This window comes from Nelumbo nucifera, chromosome 2, assembly GCF_055504915.1.
Source record: "Nelumbo nucifera cultivar China Antique chromosome 2, China Antique-T2T, whole genome shotgun sequence".
Lineage (NCBI taxonomy): Eukaryota > Viridiplantae > Streptophyta > Magnoliopsida > Proteales > Nelumbonaceae > Nelumbo > Nelumbo nucifera.
The window spans coordinates 59,567,567-59,588,701 of record NC_142650.1 but is presented as its reverse complement, the minus strand read 5'-3'; the positions used below and the strand labels follow the sequence as shown (position 1 = coordinate 59,588,701).

The window sequence follows — 21,135 nt, the reverse complement described above, 5'->3', positions numbered from 1 at the left end:
ACTCTGAATTAGGAGCCTTCTAATTTCTAAAATTGGCACCATTACAGGCTCAACACTAAAAATAAATTTTCATTTACAAAATCCTTAAGCTAGACGTGCTCATGCCCAAGGATTTCTCAAAAACATTTCCTTTATTTTTTATCAAATGATTCACATCATGGTCTATGGCATCTCCATTCAATTTAATTTCCTCCCAAACACTTCAACTTACAAAAGGGCTACCCAATTTCTAACGGGAATTTCTTCAAAAATTTCAAAATTATAGTTCATGTAGTAAATATGGGACAAAAAGAGGGACCACAACGGAAACATCTGAGGATGTCAAGGGTATAATTGTAAAACCAGCAACAGTTCCCCCAATTGGCGCTTTCGCACCGGTCCGAAAAACCGCCAAGGGGCAATAAAAGCAGTATTTTTAGGACCCTCAAAACCAGCGTTTTGGATATACAATCCAGTCAACTGGTGCTCTGCTGTAAAAGCTAAAACCCTTCATATAATAATCATTATTATATTAACGAAATCTCCAAATCCCGAAATCTACGTTTCTGAACTCAACTTAAATCCGGTTTTTGCCCCTTTTTCCTTTCCTTTCCTTTTCCAGGAAAAATATACATCGATGAAAAATAAAATAAAAAGAAGGAAAGAAAACCCTTCTCCCTGCCAAAGTAAGCAGCGGTTTAAAAGCTGTCGGGAAGACCGTTGACGGCCCGGATTCCGGTTCCCGCCCGTCCAAGCTGACATGGCCTGTGTCAGAACAAGCCTTCGACCCAAGAAGCCACGTCAGATGTGACATGGCACTTAGATTACCTTATTACCCCACCCAACTATCTCCTGAGTCCTGAGCCCCCCCATCCCCAAGACCCAACTCCAACAACTCTCACATCAGATGTGACATCAGCTGTTGGCTCTCTCGGATGAGCCCACTTACCAATGGCCCATGGGTATGTCCCAAATACGAAAATGTGGGGCCCACTCGAGGACTCCAGGTGTCTTGATTCTGAAGGGAAGTCACGCGACCATGGATGTAGGAGCTTTGGAGACATTTTTCATTTCAAATGGTAATAAATGTACTCAAGATGGGTAGGTGTTGAATCAATGTGGATGATAATAAACCTAATAATAAATAATAGTGAAGAAAATGAAAAGAAAAAAAGGAGAGGAATTGAAAAGGGAGAGATTCCCCTAGTGACGAGCATGTGGGAGTTTTAGGGGTTTGATGGGCACCAATGCACCATTAAATATAAGTAGAAATTAAAATAGACAATTGGGTTTTCCAATATATGCCTTGGGAGGGAAAACTCAAAAAGTAAAAATAAGATTAACCACTTTGGTGGGAGATTTTCTATTATATTTGACTCTTGCAGGAGAAGTATTTATGAGTAGAAAATGGCACACATGCCCACTTTTTAAATTTATTTATCTTTTCCCTTTCACACATCTTTTGATTTTAATATCAATTCTTAGAAGTATGAACTAAAGAACAAAAAATAAATAAATAAAGGAACAAGTAATAAAGCTGCAAAGTGATAATTAAAGTGATGGATACAGAACCAAGACCCTTTTTGGATCACTTCCATCCCCATCTCCATGCAGTGATTTGCTAGCCTTTACCACAACCTAAAATCTGAGACAACTCTGGTTAGTTGAATATGAAAACTGGGTTAACCTGGGTAACTGGGTTTCTTTCTCTATAATACACCATCATCTGTATATCCAAGGAAACAGGAAACTATTGATTCAATGGTCATTTATAGTGCCAAACAATTCTTTCCAATGGGATGAAGCTGCTTCTGCTGTGCGAAAAGACCAGATGTGAGGCTTGGTTTACAAACGGGTTACCAGAATTTCCTGAACCACAGAACAAAATTGTCAGTAAACGTTATTGATATTGGAGACAAATACAAATGGCCTTCAAATCAAGGGACACATTTAAAGCTAAAGATGAAATTAGACAACACAAGTCAAGAAATAAGAGGAGCTTATGTCTAGCAGAAGCTTAACATGTATATTACTCCTGAAAGAAAAGGGCAATCAGCCCAACAGACCTTGGTCGGAGAGACACACATTTGAATAGAAAATCCCAACTCTGCAGTATTAACACCCAAGCTGAATAAGAAAAGGTCCTGGCCCCATCCATATCAATATAGGTTACTATGTTTTTAACCCAACATCCAACAACAGCAAACACAAAGTTCATTTACAACTCCGCGTTCAGCATCCACCAAATCTGGCAACTTACCAAGGCTACCAAGGCCAACCGGTGTCTCACTTGAGATCTTTTGCTAGTGTAATACTGATGCTTCAACCAATTGTGTTAAAATTGTTAATCCATCTATACAAATAGATTATATTACTATAATATGGCAAGTTTCCTCAATACTGGTATAAGAAATATCACTGAAAAGAATCTAGTGAGGTCAAATACCACTGGATTGAGAACTTCCTAGAAGCGTGTCAGTCTATGAAAAAGTGTTTATGAAAACACTGACTAACCCATACTAGTACAGAAAGGGATATGATTCTTCCATTTAGTACAAAAAGGAGTATGATTCACTGAATACCATACCCCCACTAATTGTATTGGCCCAAATCCCCTACAACAGAGGATTGTGGTGCTTTTGTGCAGACCTTATCTGAATTAAATAATTGAAATGCCATACATACACATTTGTCAAGGCAGTGCCCGGGCAGTAAGACGTTTTTTTAGGTAACCTTGTGCCTTGCCCTGGTGTTTTTAAAACAAGGTGTACAAATATTAGGTATTGTGCAGTTAAACCATATAATATTGTATAGACAAGAGCACAAAAGTACATCATAAAAATATCAGTTTTCAACTTAGAGAGTCATAAAATATTTTGGGGCAGCCTTTGATCCTCATTTTCTGATTCGTATTTTCACCATTCTGATTACCAATCAAAAAGAGCTTGTTTTACTGCTTTCTCAGCAATATGCTGAATTCTGCATCATTGAAACAGAACCATGCTGAGACAACAAATAGGGAACCAAGAAACTGTACGGGTCATTGAACAATAGGCCAATAGATAGAAAGTCTAGTTAGTGAGTACTTTGGTGATCTCAACCCTTATTGATTAACAATAACTCTAAAAATTATTTTTTGTTGCAATCACATGCAAATTGTTATAACTTTGGTCAAACTGGAGCCACACCTATGAAGTCTGAAGTTCCATACTAGATAATTCAAACAATATTGTACCAAGTCACAACTTGCCACATGAGTCATCCATCCCCTGAAGTTTGCAAAAATATGGTAGGCTCTTTATCTGTAAGTCACTGTCTGATGTTGATACAACTGACCAAACTCTAAAATTCATTTTTGCTGCCCAGCATACCAATACAAATTTGATGGCCAAGAAAAAATGATGTAATAGCATGTTTTTAATAAATATGTTGAAACAAGTTTACACTAAGGATTGGCATTATATATATTTACATTCATTATGGATGAATTAACAAGCATATAAAAAGGGCATTCAAGGTTTGTGTTGCTTGCAGATGGCATGATTTAGAATGATAATTGATAAGACTAGAGAGGGGTAATTGCAAAACTAGAAACATGGAGAGACAATTTAGGGGCAGAAGAACTCAAAGAAATGGAACTACAAATAAGGGAATGCGTTTTAGAAGCTATAATGATAGAAGTATGTAATTAGTTAAGTTGATACTTGACCCCTAGTGTGGGATACCTTCTCTCAGTTATCAATAGAAAAGGGAGAGATAGAAGAGGATGATATCAGTAGAATTAGAGAAAGAAAAACTCATTTGGTTTCTATCCTGGCAGAAATCCTATGTACTGTATGAATGGACAGAAATCAGATTCAGAGTTTGTTAAACAACAAGGTGGCTGAGAATGATGAAATGGTGAAGAAAATTTTTTGCTCCATTTACTCTTGGATGATGGTGCTTGAGGAATTCAGGGGGATTACTTTCAAAGACATATTTACAGTTTCTTAATTTGATGACTTTAGGTTGTTTTGCTATGTATCTTGCTGTACAAACTCAGTATACTATACAGACTTCACTGTATAGGTTCTTTGGTGATTGTACATGTTTTCTTGGGTTCTGCCCATTGCTAATGAATGCAATACAATATTATACTGTTTTCTTTTAAGTTTGGTTTAATAACACTTGACAATGAAGGCAAAGGAGAGGGGACCTGGACTAGAAAGCCTTTGAAAGAAGGAAGACCTTAAAATGAACGGCTATTCTCCTATAGTTTATATATATATATATATATATATATATATATATTCAGTTAGAAGCTTCAAAAATGATCAGATCAATAATCACCCAGGTAGTCTATAATCTGCCTTCAGAAAAGAGCAACCACAGTATGTCGCTACATCTTTACATGATCTTTCACCACTTAATAAAAGGGGTAATGCCCACCCCATATCAACTCCACCACGTCATCAAAGCAAGGTCAATAGACTCCAAAGGGAGCAAAAAATGAGTCCAAACCTAAGCAACAGAATGACAATGGATGAAAAAGATAATTGATTCCCTGTTTAACAAATAATAGGGAGTTTGAGAACACAGAAACAGGAGAGGGGTTGTTGAGATAGATGAATGATAGCATGAAGAATAGTAAGACCAGAAACAAATGCACTTATGGAAACCTAGGGAAATAAACAATAGGTGACAAGATGAGAACTGAGAAGAGCTCAAGTAAGATATTTTTCTAATATGCAATAGAAACTAAAAATGGCACCAATGACAAATAATCCGGTGCAAGTTAAAAGGCATCAATGGTGCAATGCAGAAGACCAAAAGGATGTCCAGTGAGGTAGTCTTATATATGGCAATTGGCAATAGACAAAGTAAAGTTGATGCTATTTGTTTACACAACCAACAAATATCAAATATTAGGGATAATGCTTGACTGAGTTGTATTGAGTTGTATAGTCTCCGTTTAAAGAAATAGGGTAGTGGAAGTGAACTCATTTCCACTTATTACTGTATCCAGATATTGATCTCCTCCTAATGGAGATACAATCAAACTTAAATATTATGGCTCTTCACTTGGGAACTCAGGTCTATCTGAATAGGTAGAGGGTTTAGAAATAACAGAATGGATCTGCTAATAGTTTTCTTGGAACCAGCTGATCTTGAGAAACTCAGCAGAGGGAAAAAAAACTTCTCTCTTGAAAGCCTAAAGTTCAACTGTAATTCCATCTGCTCTAGGTAGGTGGTGGATGCAAACTTCATTTAATCATTGAATGGGCCTCTTTAACCTAAAAATGGATTCAAAGATTCTTCAACACAATTGAAGATAAATATGTCAGTGTCACTAGAATGGGTGACAACAAAGAGATAAGAAGGATGTATCAATGTTCAAGAAAGTAATATTCAAGTATTGTAATTATTGTCCACCTTTTCTTCTATACTTCTTACCACCTTGTGGGATAGACTCCTGGATTACAATGCCATGTGAATGATTGGTAGGCATACACATTGGTTATATTGGTTTAATTCCTGGAACACCTAAACTATTCTGGTGGGGGAAGAGGATTCAAGAATTTAGAATACAAGGTATTTTTTCAGTTAAATATTATTATGTGGTTCTCATGGCTACCTTCAGTGACCCTTTCCCATGGAAATGAATTTGGAATGCAAATATTCCTTCCAAAATATCTATCTCCTTATTTGAAAAATTCCTTACCATATTTAATTCCATGTGGAAAAGACAGAGTAAACAGGTTCTCTCTTTTCAGGTGGAGGAAAAATCAGCTTTCCACTTGTTGATGCATTGTTCATTTGCCTACAAAATGCCATTTCCTAGCATTCTTCAGTTGACAAAGGGTAATCCCAGAAGACATTGTGGAGCTTGAGTTTGGCATAGCCAATGTGATGTCAAAGCAAATGTGGTCATACACCATAGAATGCACTTCCTTCATTATTGTGCTGGAGCATTTGGAAGGAAAACAATGACTGCATACTCAAAATGAAACCTTGCCACATGGAATTGGTGATCAGAAAAATTAAGAGCCAACCAGTGTCTCAGGCGTCTATATCAAAGGAAATTAAGAATACTATTTTCAAACATTTTAGAAGATAAAGGGAACTCATCATCTTCAATTACTTTTTGATGTAAAAGAGGTTTTAGAATGCTGACTTCCTGATGGCATGGAACCATTATCTGAAACCTTCTTTCTTTTGAACTTTGTTGCTGCATCAAGAATGAAAAGAACAGTTGAATCTTTGATGACAAGAGATCTTCCATGAATTTCCTGATCAGCTTGGTTCATTGCCAGTGATTCTTAAGGATTTTAAGGGTTTAACTATGATAGCTTTTGCTGAAAAGTGGAGGATACTCTATCTTTTGATGCATAAGGGAGTATACATGCATATCATGTACATGGCTCTAACTCATTAACCATGTAAAGTTTTGTTATTTTTGGTGGTTCCCTTCTTTTTCCCATATTGTGATAACAAAAACCTAGTATAAAAAAAAAGCACTATACTTGGTACCAAAATTGAGTCTCCATGCAAATGCTACCGGTAGTTAAAATGGTTACTGCTTCTGAGACATGCTAGATAAATAGCAATTTGGAGAAACAGAATAACTCCAACTAGAAAACTAAACTAAGGGAAACAAAGAAAGGGGATGGCTCCCAAAATAGGGGAATGGAGGAGAGGAAAGAAACAATCAAAAAAGAAAAAGAAATAAAAATCACCAACAACTCAAAAACAGGCAACCCTCTCCCGCCATGATGCTTCCCAGTTCCCTATTTCCCTCTAACCAATATCACCCAAGGAACCATGATATGCTAGATCCAAAATGACACAACCCACCAAGTCACACCCCAGCATCAAATCAACTCAAATAACCAAGTGATTAGTCTTCCTGCCCCTCCAAACTCCCCCACCCTAATACAGTCTTGGGATGAAATCAAACTAACTTTGTCCTCCCTGATCCCAATTGGCTCCTCTAATTTTGTTATCCATTGTCACTTTGCTCAGTGCTATAATAATTCACTTCTTACACTAAATACAATTAATAAATTAATTTAAAACATCCGATGCATGCATCTTGTGCATGCAAGCCAATTAAATGTAAAAGCTGCCTTGTTTGCTCATAAACAAAGTATATAAGCATGAGCATACCATAAAGATTGGTGGTTTGAGTTATCTCAAACCAAGTTCCCATATCTCCAGAAGGCCAAAGCTTAGGAATCCCCTCTTATTTCTGAGAACTACATCACATCAAAACAAGAATTCTCCTTAAAATGCAAGGGATCACACGAATGAGAGGTTTTAATCCCCTATGATATTGACCCTCTCTCCAACAACCTTCACCCGCAGACCAACAAAAGGCAAGCTGAGGAATTCCGACCAGTAGCTTCTCAACCAGAATGTGGGGTCCAGATTGTCAACTCTTCGTGTTTAAAGACAACCAAACTACTTCAAACTAACCACATCTTCCAAGTTCCAACACAGTTACTTATCTTTGATCCCAAATATGTTATTACAACTCCTTTGGATTGATATCTTCAACTTCCCGAGGACGACACATATGTCAATGCATTATCGTCTAGCTCAATATATAGCAGTATCTCACATTAACAATTTATGAAGGAACCGCATCATTGACATCATATTAGCATCGAATGGACATGCAACAGCATTTTTAGCAATTATATGCATCAATTGTTAAGATCAAACGAAAAACTAAATAAATTCGCAGGTACGTAAACTGAAAAACGGTAAGTTCAGATGAAGCAACCAGAATAGTAGAGATATTGTGATAAAAAACAAAAAACTATTTTATCTTTTTCTTTGGTTGCAACCATGAATTAAACCAACAGAACTGAATCAAAAGTTTCTCTAAATGTAGGAAGAACCGTGTGTGCGTACAATAGAAAAACCAGAGAGCGTCGAAGCAGATGGTGCAGGATAAGCCCGCCCGAGAGCCAGAAGTGGAGGATCTTTTTCCCGGAGTGCATGCCGGAAACTCGCTGTCATGCCATGGACGTCTCACCTTAGCTCCTCTTTGTCTACCCTTCGGCCGATCAAACTCGAAATCGGATTTTGGTCCTCACAAAACCGTCCTAACAGACCCTTGCAGCCGTGCATTGGGAATATGAGGACCAAATCCGAATTCATTAAACCCCCGGTTTAATTTGGGGGATTTTTACAGTTCAGAACAGTGATAAGTGAAAGATACCCAATGTTTTAAAAACCGATCCACAGATCGAACCGCTTTGACTATAGGTTTTTGGGTCAGCGGTTCAACCATTTGATATGGACGATTCATTTTAATTTTAAAATAAAAATAATTAAAATAAAAACAGTAAAAAACCAGTCTGGCTCGAATAGGTCAATGGCTCGATCACTTGGGTTAGTATATCGCTTACCAAATTAATGATTTTTTGGCCAAAAAAAACCAATTAAGGGTGAAATGAAACTAGTTGCCTAGATGGTTTTTGGGCCAAACAGTCTGACTATCCAGGTCAACGATGGTTCGAAAACCATGGGGGATACTATAAAAAATGAAGGGATAATTAGTAGTGAATGATAGGTAAAGGTATTGGTAAAAAAATAAAAAAAAAAAATCAATAAAAAATTCTGAGGTGGAAAATATTTTTTAATAAATACCACGTGATTGGTTGATATTGGTTAATTGGATACAAGTTTTTCTGGAATCATAGTTACTTCCACTCACTATCTTGTCAAGTTGGTTTGGGTTCTAGGCTTCTAGCATGTCTTGACCCAGACCCAACCCATTGATAGCCCTACTCAATACACACAACAAAAACTATCCCAATATGATTTGTGTCCGCCCATTTCACCATGAGATTGGAGCCCATCATAAAACTGGGACCCACCATATTTGCGATGTGCAGACACAGACCATGTTGGAAATTATTATGTTGTGAGCAGATCTAGGCATGGCTTATGGGCAAGAGTCCAGATCACCTACCAACAAAACATGTTCCAACATCCTACCAACACAATTTAACACCGCACATCTCATACATGGTCTGTCCTACTTTTATGGTAGGTCCCAGACTCATAGTAAGATGTGCGGTGCCAGATCATGTTGGTAGGTCCTTTGGCAAAAGATCTCAACTCCATGGGCAGCAACAATGAATGCCAGTGGTGGTACATACTTCCAACGGAGAAGCCTGAGATGCTCCACGAAAACCCATACGGTCATACCAACAACACTACTTGGAGGGCATGATGATGAATCACCAACGTGCATAAGGGAATGAGAGATTCCAATCCATGAATCATGATGCATGCAAAATCTCCAATCCTCAATGCCGACACCGATGGCTAACCCCTACACTCACTTCTTGATGAGAACACAATCAATTGCAATATCATCTATCTTGCTTGTTAAGGCTACTATGGTGGTGGAGATAGTAGTTGCTTCTTCTTCTAAGTGCCACTGGACAATAGGACACAAAGCCTAGAATTTGTCAACAAGGAACTACTTAAACAAAAAATCCAATGGCTTTACACTTGACATGAATTTAGTGGGATTCTAGTCTAATCTAATCTGACCAAACCTTTTTTATTGGTCTTGGTCATCTAGCTGGCGGTGGTGCCAAACACGGGCTCAGATATGCTATCCATGAGTTATTCCCTCATCCCCTCTTAAACCAAGGGTGAGTGTAAAGATCAAAAAATATGTGGATCCGATGTAAGTGTAAGGTACGAAAAACTCCCAAACTTCTGTTACAGTTGTGTTTTATTGGACATATTGATACCAGTTGTCACTCAGCAAATAAGGAAGGAGTATCTTCGAGCGAAGATGAGGAAGAAGACACAACGAATAGTAGGGAATCTATTCAAACTCCAAGACCATTTGGACCATGGATGAAAAAGACTACTCCAAGACTGAAAAGAGCCCCAAAAGAAGACACAAACACTTATGAGGAGGGGAGGAATCTAGAGAAGCACTGTAAAAATCAACGTTCGATTAGTGACAGAAGGGATGATCAGAATCGGTGGATGAACAGTTGGGACGAAAGCAAGGAGAGAGAAGGAACAAATTCTGATAGTGGATCTGGTACGACTAGTGGTGGGGGTCAAACCCTATACACATACTTGGATAGAGAGACGTTATACAAGTGAATAAAGACAGATGGAAGGAAATCTGTGGTACAAACTCAAGTGACGAGTGGGACTTGGTATGCGGAACAGATATAAGGTTGGTGATCCCGAGGCAGTTGAGAACAACTTTGAACACTATGATGGCTTTTGTAGTCTGGGTGCTGGATAGCCCGACGCAATTAAACGATAAGAAAATTGGGAAGAAAAGAGATACTCCTGGGTCGGATCACCATATCCCAAATCTAAGTATAAAAACAAAAATCCAATAGGCATGAACTTGGAAATTATGGAAACAAAGCACTCTCAAACTTCTGAATAGAATCCAAGACGAATGAGATTATTGCATTAGGATCAGATGATCATGGAGGAAGAAAATGGGAGTTAATGGAAGGATAGACAAATCAAGAGGAAGCTTGAACACACTTTTGAGAAGTCCTGGTATCAGGAAGAACCCGTACAAATTGAACATGTGCAAAATCCAAATACCTTGGAGAAGAAACCTCAAGAAACTGGCCAGAAAATCATGAGAAGGAAATTCATATTCCATTCATATAAAGAATTAAATGAAGTAAAAAATTTGTCTACCTTTAAATCGCTCTCAATCAATAGCCCCCGCCAAGGCCAATGAATCTTTTATATTGGAATTGTCAAGGAGTGGGCTCTTCTTTAACAGTTCAGTCTCTTATGGAGCTAGTTAGGGTCCATCGACCCTCTATTTTGTTTCTCTTAGAAACAAAAAATAAAGATAAAGTGGTCAAGCATTTGTGTAAGAGATTGAAGTTTGATCGTTATGTGTTGAAGAGCCCAAGAGGCCTCTTTAGAGGTTTATGCTTGGATTGGAAAGAGCCTGTGACAACAGAGGTCAAAGCTACTACAGATAGATATATCCATTTTGACATTTCTGATCCTCTATCAATCAACATTTAGATGGTAACTTTCATTCATGGTGAACCTAACTCTCGAATGCGTGGTGACTTTTGGCAAGGACTTATAAGTCTAAGACCCTCATCCCAGAAATTGTGGGCTATTATAGGCGATTTCAACTAAATTCTTCACCCTTCGGAAAAGAAAGGAGGTAACCCCCATCTAAATCTAGAATGCATGATTTTAAAGTTATGTTAAATAATTTATGCATGATAAATATTGGTTTTTAAGGTTATCCTTTCACTTGGATGAATAGCAGAGAAAGTGGTGAAAATGTTCAAGCCCGTCTAGATAGAACCACTGCCACAAATGCTTGGCGTCTATTGTTTCAAGAGGCAACTGTTTTATATGAAGATCGAATAGGTTCAGACTATACTCTCATGAGAATCCAAATGAATTGAATTAATTGGAAGGGATACAGACCCTTCAGATTTGAATCTATGTGGTTAACAAAGACTTCTTGTAAAGAGGTTGTAACAAATGCATGGAATGTCACTGATACTCATCCGGTTAGAAAGCTTCTTAAAACTTGAACAAACTTTGAGGACCTAGAATTTAGAAACTTTTGGAAATTTGGAAAAGAGGAAAATGACCACTAAAAGACAATTCAAAGAATGTCACCAAGCCTTCCACGCGGGAGAAAACATGAACAAAACAGGATCTCTTCAGAAGGAGTTAAATCAAATTAGAAAGCAAGAAAGAAAATTCTAGGCACAGAAATCCAAAATTATGTGGTTAAAGAATGGAGACAAAAATACTCATTTCTTCCATGCCACTGCTGTTAGAAGAAGACAATGAAGTAGAATCTATAAAATCTAAGATGGCCAAGGAAGTTGGAGAGAAAAGGAAATGCAAATCACTGAAGCTTTTGTCAATCATTTTGATGCCATTTATAATAGAGAAGCTCCTCAAAGAGACAACAATGGTCACCAGGTCGCCCCTTTGACCATTTCTTCTAAACAAAATGATTTGTTGTGTGCCCCTCCCCAAAAGTCCCCAGGCCCGGACAGAATCAATGTTGAGTTTATCCAAAAGTTCTGGCCGACTGTGAGTGGTGATGTAATTTTTGCTTGTCAATATATGTTTAATGAGGAGCAGGCTGATGAAGAGTTAAATTTTACTTACATTGCATTGATTCCAAAGCAAAAAAGTCATTTCTCAATCGAACAGTTCAGACCAATATCCCTTTGCAATGTCATTTACAGGTTTTATGCAAAGGCACTGGAAAATAAGCTCAGATTAGTGCTTAATAATATAATTGAGGAACCTCAAAGTGCATTCTTGCATGGAAGAAGTATTTTAGATAACATAAGAATCTCCATGAAGCTTTTCATTATTTAAAGAAAAAAAAAACTAAAGGAAAACTCTTCTCTGTGGCTATCAAATTAGATATGCATAAAGCATATAATAGTATAAATTGGAAACAATTAGAGGAGAGCCTAAGGATGATGAGTTTTGTTGAGAAATGGATTAAACCATCAAATGGAACTGTCAAGGGTCATATTAAACCATCAAATGGCATATGCCAAGGGGATCCACTCTACCCTACCTATATGTATGTGTTATGCAAAGCCTTACAGATATTCTAAAGAGGGGTGTTGAATTGCTTGGCTTCCAAGGAATGAAGCTATGTCATTAGGGTCTAGAACTAACTCATCTCTTATATGCTGATGATTGTATTCTTTCTACCAAAGCAAACTTAAACCAATGTCATAGAATTAATCATATTCTCTAGTCATTCAAAAGTTGTACTAGCTTGAGAATAAATGCAAAGTCTGCAGTTTATTTCAGTAAAAACATCCCTCACTGACTTAGGAAAATGATGTCATAAAATGTTCTGAAAATGCCTCAAGGAGATTCAAATTCTAAGTACTTGGGTGTGTCGACAACTCTAGGTAGGAGTAAGATAGAGGTCTTCTCAAATCTCCACGGAACAGTCCAATCAAAGGTAAGTGATTGGAAGGGGGCATTACTCACCTCATCAAGAAAAGAAACGCTCATTAAGGCTTCATCTTTGACTTCCCTAATTTACTCAATGATGCATTTTCGCATTCTAAATGATGTGTTGAAGAAAATAAATAGCAACTTCGCTAATTTTGTATGGGGGCAAAAGGCTAGAGAAAAAAAGATCCATTAGATATCTTGGGGAGCTCTCTATCATTCAAATGCAAATGGTCGTTTGGGATTCAGAAACCTGATTCAGTTTAATCAAGCATTGTTGGCGAAAGCAGCTTGGAATCTGCTCAAAAACCAAGAAGCTCTTTGAGCAAGGCTTTTAAAAAATGTTTATTTTCCTTCAAGAAACTTCATGGAGGCAGATTTGGGCCCTCGCCCATCATGGGGGTGGAGGAGCACTTTGTATGGTAGAGATCTTCTACGAAAAGGCCTCATTTGGAGAATAAGAAGCGAAGCCAATATAGATATCTGGAATAAGCCTTGAATCCTTTCCTTGTGAAATTTCAAGATTGCCTCGGAAAAACAGGTAAATGCTACTATCTCCAAAGTGTATGATTTAATAAACAAAATTCAAGAACCTGGAAATAGAATGTACTCAAAGATCTATTCACAGAGGAAGAAGTAAGGGCCATTCTTTCAATGCCGCTCAGCTAGACAAGATCTCAGGACCAGCTTGTATGGGATTTTACTAAGGATGGTGAATTCTCAGTAAGATCAGCTTACTACTTGGCTTTGAATGGAACCTTGGATGAAATTCCTCAAATCCAATTCTCTCTAGATCTAATGTGGAAGAAAATCTGGTATGTTAATACTCAACCAAAGATTCAATATTTCATTTGAAATTTGTTCGAAGGGAATAGTCCCTACTCTGGAAAAACTAAAGGAGAGACACTTAAGTTGAAGATGACACTTGCCAAAGATGTGGAGATGGACCAGAGACTTTAAACCACATAATGCATCATTGTCCATTCGCTAGAGCTATATGGTTTGGCCTTAATATGCCTATTCCTATTACCCAGATGGTGGGGATTGAATTTAGTCATTGGCTTAAAGAGAAACTAGGTGATGGATCGAGCTCCAGTGAGGAAGCTTGCAGAGCTATTGCCATTGTCAGTTGGCTGATTTGGAAATCTAGAAATACTCTAATCTTTCAAGGAAAATACGAGTCCCCTGTTTTAGTTTTGGGAAGAGCGCGGGGTTTGATAAATAAGCAAGTAGAGGAGGACTCCATAATCGATAGCCATCATCAACCAACTCTTACTCCGACTATTTAGGAGAAGCCACCACTAGGATATTAGTTAACTCAGATGCATCGAGACAGCCAAATTCACCTCATGCTGCCATTGGGTATATTATTTGATCTTCCTCTGGTTTGTTGATTTCTGCTAGAGGTAGGTGGATCCACTCTGCTCCGGTTCTTACTTTAGAAGTATTGACTTTAAGAAAAGGCCCAGTGGAAGTTGTAGGTGTAGGGGCCCCTCGAATAATAGTAAATCAGATTCCCAAGAGTTGATAAAAACAACCTCTCTTGGGAGACAAAGTTTTCACAGCAAAATTGAAGATGGTTGGCATGGTTGCATAGCTTTAGGACCTCCTTGGTTGGAGAACTTAGTCTTAGAGGAAAGTATTCCCTGAATCTTCTTGTATTGTTGTCTTTTCTGTTTAATACCAAAAAAAAAATATTTATTTTGTAGCACTAGATCTCTATGTACCTAGGATCCAAAAGGAGAGAGAGAGATTGGTTGGTTGGTTGATTGATTGATATATGATATTAGAAACTTGTGCTAGGCAAAATGATTTTTTGTTTTAGTAATAATGAATATCAAAGGAATCTTAATTATTTGGTTATTATTCATAAAGGAATAAAATAATGTTTATTAGAAAAATATAAGAACAGAATGAAAGTTTAGAGAATTGCAACTTGGGTGTAATTGGGCTGGGTTAGGTTGGGTTGAGGTCAACCATATAAGGCCTAAACCAACCCAAGCTGTTGAACCCCACATCAAATTCTCTACTTCCTTTTGTAACGTGTTCTTATTTCCTAGATTTAAGGGTTAAGGTCAATTAAGTTTAATTTTAACACCTAAGCGACATAGTTATCATGCTTTAAAAAATTGCTTTTATAACTCAAATGTGTTAATATACATATATCATTCATTTATACATGCAGAGGGGTGCTCATGGTTCAGTTAACCAAACCATGATCTACTTTTTGAAACCAAACTGATACTATCAGTTTTTGAAAAACCAGGAACCAAAATCAATCGGTTAATTGGGTGATTGATTCGGTTTCTGACAGGTTTGGTCTTTCAGTTTCTCAAATTTTTTTTTTATATTTTGAACATATATTATAAAAAAAACATATAAATATATAATATATTATATTACAAATACTATAAATACATATAATATATAATTTAATATATTATAAATAATTAATTAAAAATATAAATATAATGAATATACAAGTCAATTCAGTTAACTGCTAGCTTTTCTTTTAGGTTAACTGAAATTGAACCGATCAATTCAATTAACCAGATTTTTTTATTTGATTTCCTTGGTTCAATTCGATTTTTCAGCTTTTTTTTATTTTGGTTTTTGTTGAGCACCTCTATACATAAATACATATTTATATATATAGGTACTCATGTAATATTTGTATATACATATAATATGAACTCAATTCAGGCTTGGATTGGGTTGGGTTACCAAAACCTCAACCCTAATCCAACCCAAAGTTAAATCGAGCCCATACTTTTCAACTCTAATCATAACCTAAACTTCAATCCGACCCGACCCAACCCAACTTTTTGAGGTTGGATTTATGGCGGCCATTCCAGCCCAAGTTGCAGCTCTCAATAAAGCAATTAAATAAAAGAAAAAATAAAACTTTTGCCCCTTTTAAAAAAAGAGGAAATGGTCCCATTCACGGTGATGACAAGGCCACGCCTCCTGAAATTTTTTGTAATTTTTAATTGGTGGCTTTTATATGATTATATCCATCGTGAATAGGACCATTTCCTCAAGGACACAAAAGTCTTAACACTAGTTGAAACTTTTGCTCCTATTTAAAAAAAGGAAATGATCTTGTATTCAATGTGATTGACAAGGCCACGCTTCTAAATATTTTGTACTTTTCTGATGAGGTGGCTTCAACATCCACCCTCAACTGAATAGGACCCTTTCCAATATTATATATATAAAAGGTGAAAAAGTCAATTTGAACAATAAAATATCCTATCACTACGACTATTAATGGGTTAGGTCTAGGTATATCAGTCTCCAATAAACGGGATAAAATCATAGATTCATAATAATTTTAATAAAAATTATAGATAAATACTAAATTATTTATATGTTAATAAATTAAATATTTTTAGTTAATATATATATTATCTTATGCATTATTTATCAAATTTATCATTTTAAATATAAAGCATGATAAAATTATAAAAAATAAAAAAATATTATATATATATAATAAAATAATCGGTTTTGGGTCTGAATCGATTTGAAACAAGCAAAAGTAAAATAAAATAAAATAATAAAATCAACCCAATTATTAATTGAGGCAAAACCGTAAAGTCAAAACCATTATAATTGAATCTATCAAATAAACCCAATTCATTGACAACCCTACCTGTCACTAGTGGGAACAAATTGAAATTGTGTCTATATAAAGCAGAGAATACTCAGTGCACCTCTCAAAGCTCTTCGTGAGGGTTCATATAATGGAATGCACGCCTGGGTGCCAACTCTTCTGCTCATGTTATTCCTCATTTTGATGAGAGTCTGGGCTTCCCAAGCTGCAGCTCACAATCTCCAGGAGATATCTATGTTGGAGAGGCACGAGCAATGGATGGCTCGTTATGGTGATACTGTGGAGAGGGAGAGGCATTTATTCAGACTCGGTTTGGAAGGAGTATAAATATAAATTTATAGAGTGTAAAACCTTGTATTTTGTATGTATTTGCACATTATATATCTGTATTTATACTCTTACCAAACTGAGTCTCAAGGTATTCAGAGACAATGTAGAGCGATCGAATCGAAGCTTTCAACATGGCTGCAAATAGATCATATAAGCTAAGCATCAACAAATTTGCAGATAAAACCAACGAAGAATTCAGGGCATCTCATACCGGGTACAAAAGATTTGCACAACCATCATGGGTATATATATATATATATGGCCAAGGGTCTCATACAAAGTCTTCCCTTCTCTCCTTTACACATGAAATATTAAAAACCCTCTTGTCTTAATTTTCTCAATTGAAATATATTATTATTCTTTTTTTAATATAATCATTCTTAATCCCCCCCCCCCCCCCCTCTTTCTCTTCAAGAACATCTCCCTTCCTCCCATTAAATTCTTATTTCCTATTAAGGTTAAGTTTGGGAGTGCTTATTTAAAAAATAAGTGCTTTTAAGCATTTGATGAAAATCACTTATTTTAAATAGGGGTAATAAGTATAGGTATTTTTCAAAATGATGTGGTGGGCCAAAAAAGGCCAGAAAAGAAATAAGTGTTTATTTCCCAAACACAAATAAGTGCTTATTGGTGTGGTCCCAGCCCAAGTACTCCCAAACTTAGCCTAAATGTGTTTAAAGCTCTTTTGATCCAGTCTAATAAAACACGGGTATAAATTAGATGAATAGTGGGATTAACGGCCAACCCTGGACGAACCTTGAACATGGGACCTTGGCCTAGAACCAAATTGATGTATAAACTCTAAACTTAAATTTACCAACCCAAACCTATCCAAATTTCTATTCAATCCATGCATTAGTATGGCCTTCCTTACTAGTAATCATATATTATTGGCTTATATGGTTCATGAATTAAACTAACACCCATTATCAAATTAAATGCAGACTCCTTACTAGTAATCATCTATTAATTAGCTCTCTCCTAGCAAGAGCTAATAGACTGTGACACCGCCGGTCAAAACCAGGGATGCAGCGGTGGTTTCGTGGACAGCGCTTCCAATTCATCCAACAACACGGCCTCGCCACTGAAGCCACCAGCTACCCATACAAGCAAGCTCAAGGTGTCGACGACCGAAAGAGTTGGCTTTGCCGGCAGCTACGATCAGTGGATACGAAGTCTCCTCCCGGCCGACGATGAGATGGCGTTGCTGAAGGCTGTTTCCAATCAACCAGTTTCGGTCGGGATAGATTCAAGTGGCTTTGATTTCCAATTCTACTCAAGCGGCATCTTCGCTGGGGAGTGTGGAACCAACATAGACCATGTTGTGACTGTGGTTACCTATGGGACAAGCAATATTGGCACCAAGTATTGACTGGTGAAGAATTCATGGGGTACTAGTTGGGGGGAAGGAGGGTATGTCAGAATGGAGAGAGATGTTGCTACCAAGGAAGGCCTCTGTGCCATCGCCATGGAACCCTCCTATCCTATTGATTGTCTAATAGTTCAAAAAGAGTCTGGATCTCTTCCTCACTAAGGATCAAAATTTCCATATGATATACCCCGTATCAAGTGTATCTATTCTATCTTTCCGAACAAGTGTATTGGCAATTCATTCTTTTTTAAAATAATATATATAACTATATTTAAAACTAAAACTTAAAAAAAAAAAAAAAACACTAAGGGAAAGGGGGGATTCGTTCAAACTTCAAAGTGTCGATACACCTCTGCTGATATACAGAGGTGTATTACACCAATACTTTGAACCATGCTCCTCACAGCGTGTTCCAGCCGCACATCGGGAATATTTTCTGTACTTGCGTGTTTTTATTCAAAGGAGATGTTTCTAATACATGGTGGGATGTATTGTGAAGCCAATGTGAGGTGCACTCTGTGAGGAATAAATCCCAATTCGTTCAAAGAAATAATAGGATACTTCATCCTTTACGTTTTTATTCATGTACTTGCTTTACACATGGTAATTTCAGATAATAATAATAGTAATCTCAATCTTTTTATCAGGATTCATGTAACAATGACAAGTAATTAAATCATGGTGTACCAAATTTGTTGTCTTTATATTTTGTATTTCGTTTTTATCATTAGACTGCATTTGTTTGCGATCGATACAAACGTCAAACCAGGGTATTTATGTACCCTAGTTCAGATTTGTGAGTGTTTGTTTGCCATACAAAAATGCAACGATTAAGGATGTAAAAATGTCTTTTCTGACATTTTCGTATCATGAGGAGAGTGTATTACTGTATCCAATTTTTTTATACAAAATTATATTTTTCATTTATTCCGCCGATTGAGTGTGAGAGAGACCACCGTACAGCCTTTTGCATCAATTTGAAACAAACAAGAAAAGAACAAAATGGAATTGCAACTGTGAACCATTTTGCATCTATTAACCGAAAAAGAGTACATATTTATGTTTGTATTGCAAATAAATGCAATCTTCATAAAAAAAAATAATTTTTATCTATCATATTTATTTTTGTTTAATATGACGAATATACAATATTAGAGAGTCCGATTGTTTTAATTAATTCTTTGTTTTTTATATTATTTTTTAATCCATATACATACAAGAATGTCCACCTCACATGATCTTTCCTTTAGATTAATCACCTATCAAGCATCAATTTGAAGACATAGAGACATTTTGAAGAAGCATAATTAGGGTGCATTAAGTTGTTGAAAGGATTTAGGGGTGTCAATTGGACCTGGTTTGGCCCAATCCGATCCGATCCAGAATGAGTCCATTAAAGATGGACCAGGTCCAATCGAATCTGATGAATAATACTCTAGACCATTTTAGACCAATCCAATCAATGCCTGGACCATCCAATTTGTTCAAATTGGTTCCAATCCAAATCAGGTCTATTGACACCTGTGTTCTTATCTTCTATTAATGGACTAGATATTGGTTCAATCTAACCCAATCCAATATAAATCCATTATGGATGGGCCTAGCCCAATCCAATCCAAAATATACTTTGGACCATACTGGGCCAATTCAATATGTCTTATTGGTCTGTCCAATCCATGCAAAATGATTTTGATTTAAACGGGTCCAAGCAAAACCGGTCCTGCTTGTGATACTCAAATTATAACATAAAAATTTCATGAGGATACTCAAAATGAAATATGCATATGCTTTATTTCTTTATTGTGACACCTGAATGGCTTCAATTCCTCATAGGGAGGATATTGCTTATAACAAAAACTACTTCAGCAATATGCTAAACCAAGGAGAAAGAATATGTTTGGGGTTTATTTCTACACCATGAGGGATCTTAGGGGTATAGATGAGTTGCAGGTAGCCATTGACAAGTTTGAGGCAAAGAATCTGAGGCAAGAGTGATGATGAAGGCTTGATGATTCTAGGGGTGCAACTCAGGCAGGTTGGGCCGGGTTTATGGTCAACCCGGGTCTGACCCTAAAATTTGGGCTTAAGGCCCAAGCCCGGACCGGAACCTAGGTCAACCCCGATTTTTTCAACCCAAGCCCAGCATGTACTGTAATTTGATGCACTCGGGTCGGGCTCAGGGTGGTCAATGAACCTATTCTAACCGTTTACTCTGAAGTTTAGAGAACTAAACATTTCTTCTTTCCCCGTCTCTCATTTGTTCCTTGTCCGCCGTTTAGAAGTTTGCTAGGGGTGACCCCCCCCCCCCCCCCCCCCCTCCTCTCTCTGTTTCCAAAGAGGCTTACTCTCAAGATCCCTCGATGTTTTCTTTTCCTTTTGGTGTTTTGTTTGTTTCTCTGTTCGTTTCCTTGTTTTTTTTCTTTGTCCTTTTGTTCTCTTTTTTTCCCCTGTTCCCATATGTTAGTTTGTTCTCTATTTCTGTGCTTCATCTATTTTCTTGTTTCCCTTGTTCCCATATGTTAGTTTGTTCTCTATTTATGTGCTTCATCTGTTTTCTTGTTTTTCCTTTTCTGTTCTCCTTCTGTAAGTTCTTTTGTTTTTTCATTTTTCTGTTCTTTTGTTCTCCTTTTCTCCCTTTTCCCATTTGTTCGTTTGTTCCTTTATCTCTCCTTATTACCTCTGTTTCTCTCTTCTTCCCTATTTTCTATGTTTGCTTTCTTTCTGTGGACATTTTGATATGGAGTCCTTGCTCTAGTCTCCTTTCTACGAAAATCACTGGTGGAAATTGCCACTTGTTTTGCCGTCTCTAACGCCTTGGAAGGCAGTTACAATTCTTTGGCGTCCAGAATGGCAGTGATAGTGCTTCGAC

The 21,135-nt window shown here is 37.0% G+C and overlaps 1 long non-coding RNA gene and 1 pseudogene across 1 annotated transcript; one reads left to right on the top strand and one right to left on the bottom strand.

Moving 5' to 3' along the window:
* Positions 1-1,399: 1,399 nt before the first annotated feature.
* LOC104612515 (uncharacterized) lies at positions 1,400-8,147 on the bottom strand. The gene is made up of 2 exons (XR_737823.3): positions 7,876-8,147; positions 1,400-1,848 (listed from the first exon to the last, which is right to left on the bottom strand). It is a non-coding gene; the product is annotated as an uncharacterized LOC104612515 (long non-coding RNA).
* A 4,703-nt stretch (positions 8,148-12,850) lies between these two features.
* Positions 12,851-18,428, top strand: LOC148802257 (vignain-like; annotated as a pseudogene).
* The last annotated feature ends 2,707 nt before the right edge of the window (positions 18,429-21,135 follow it).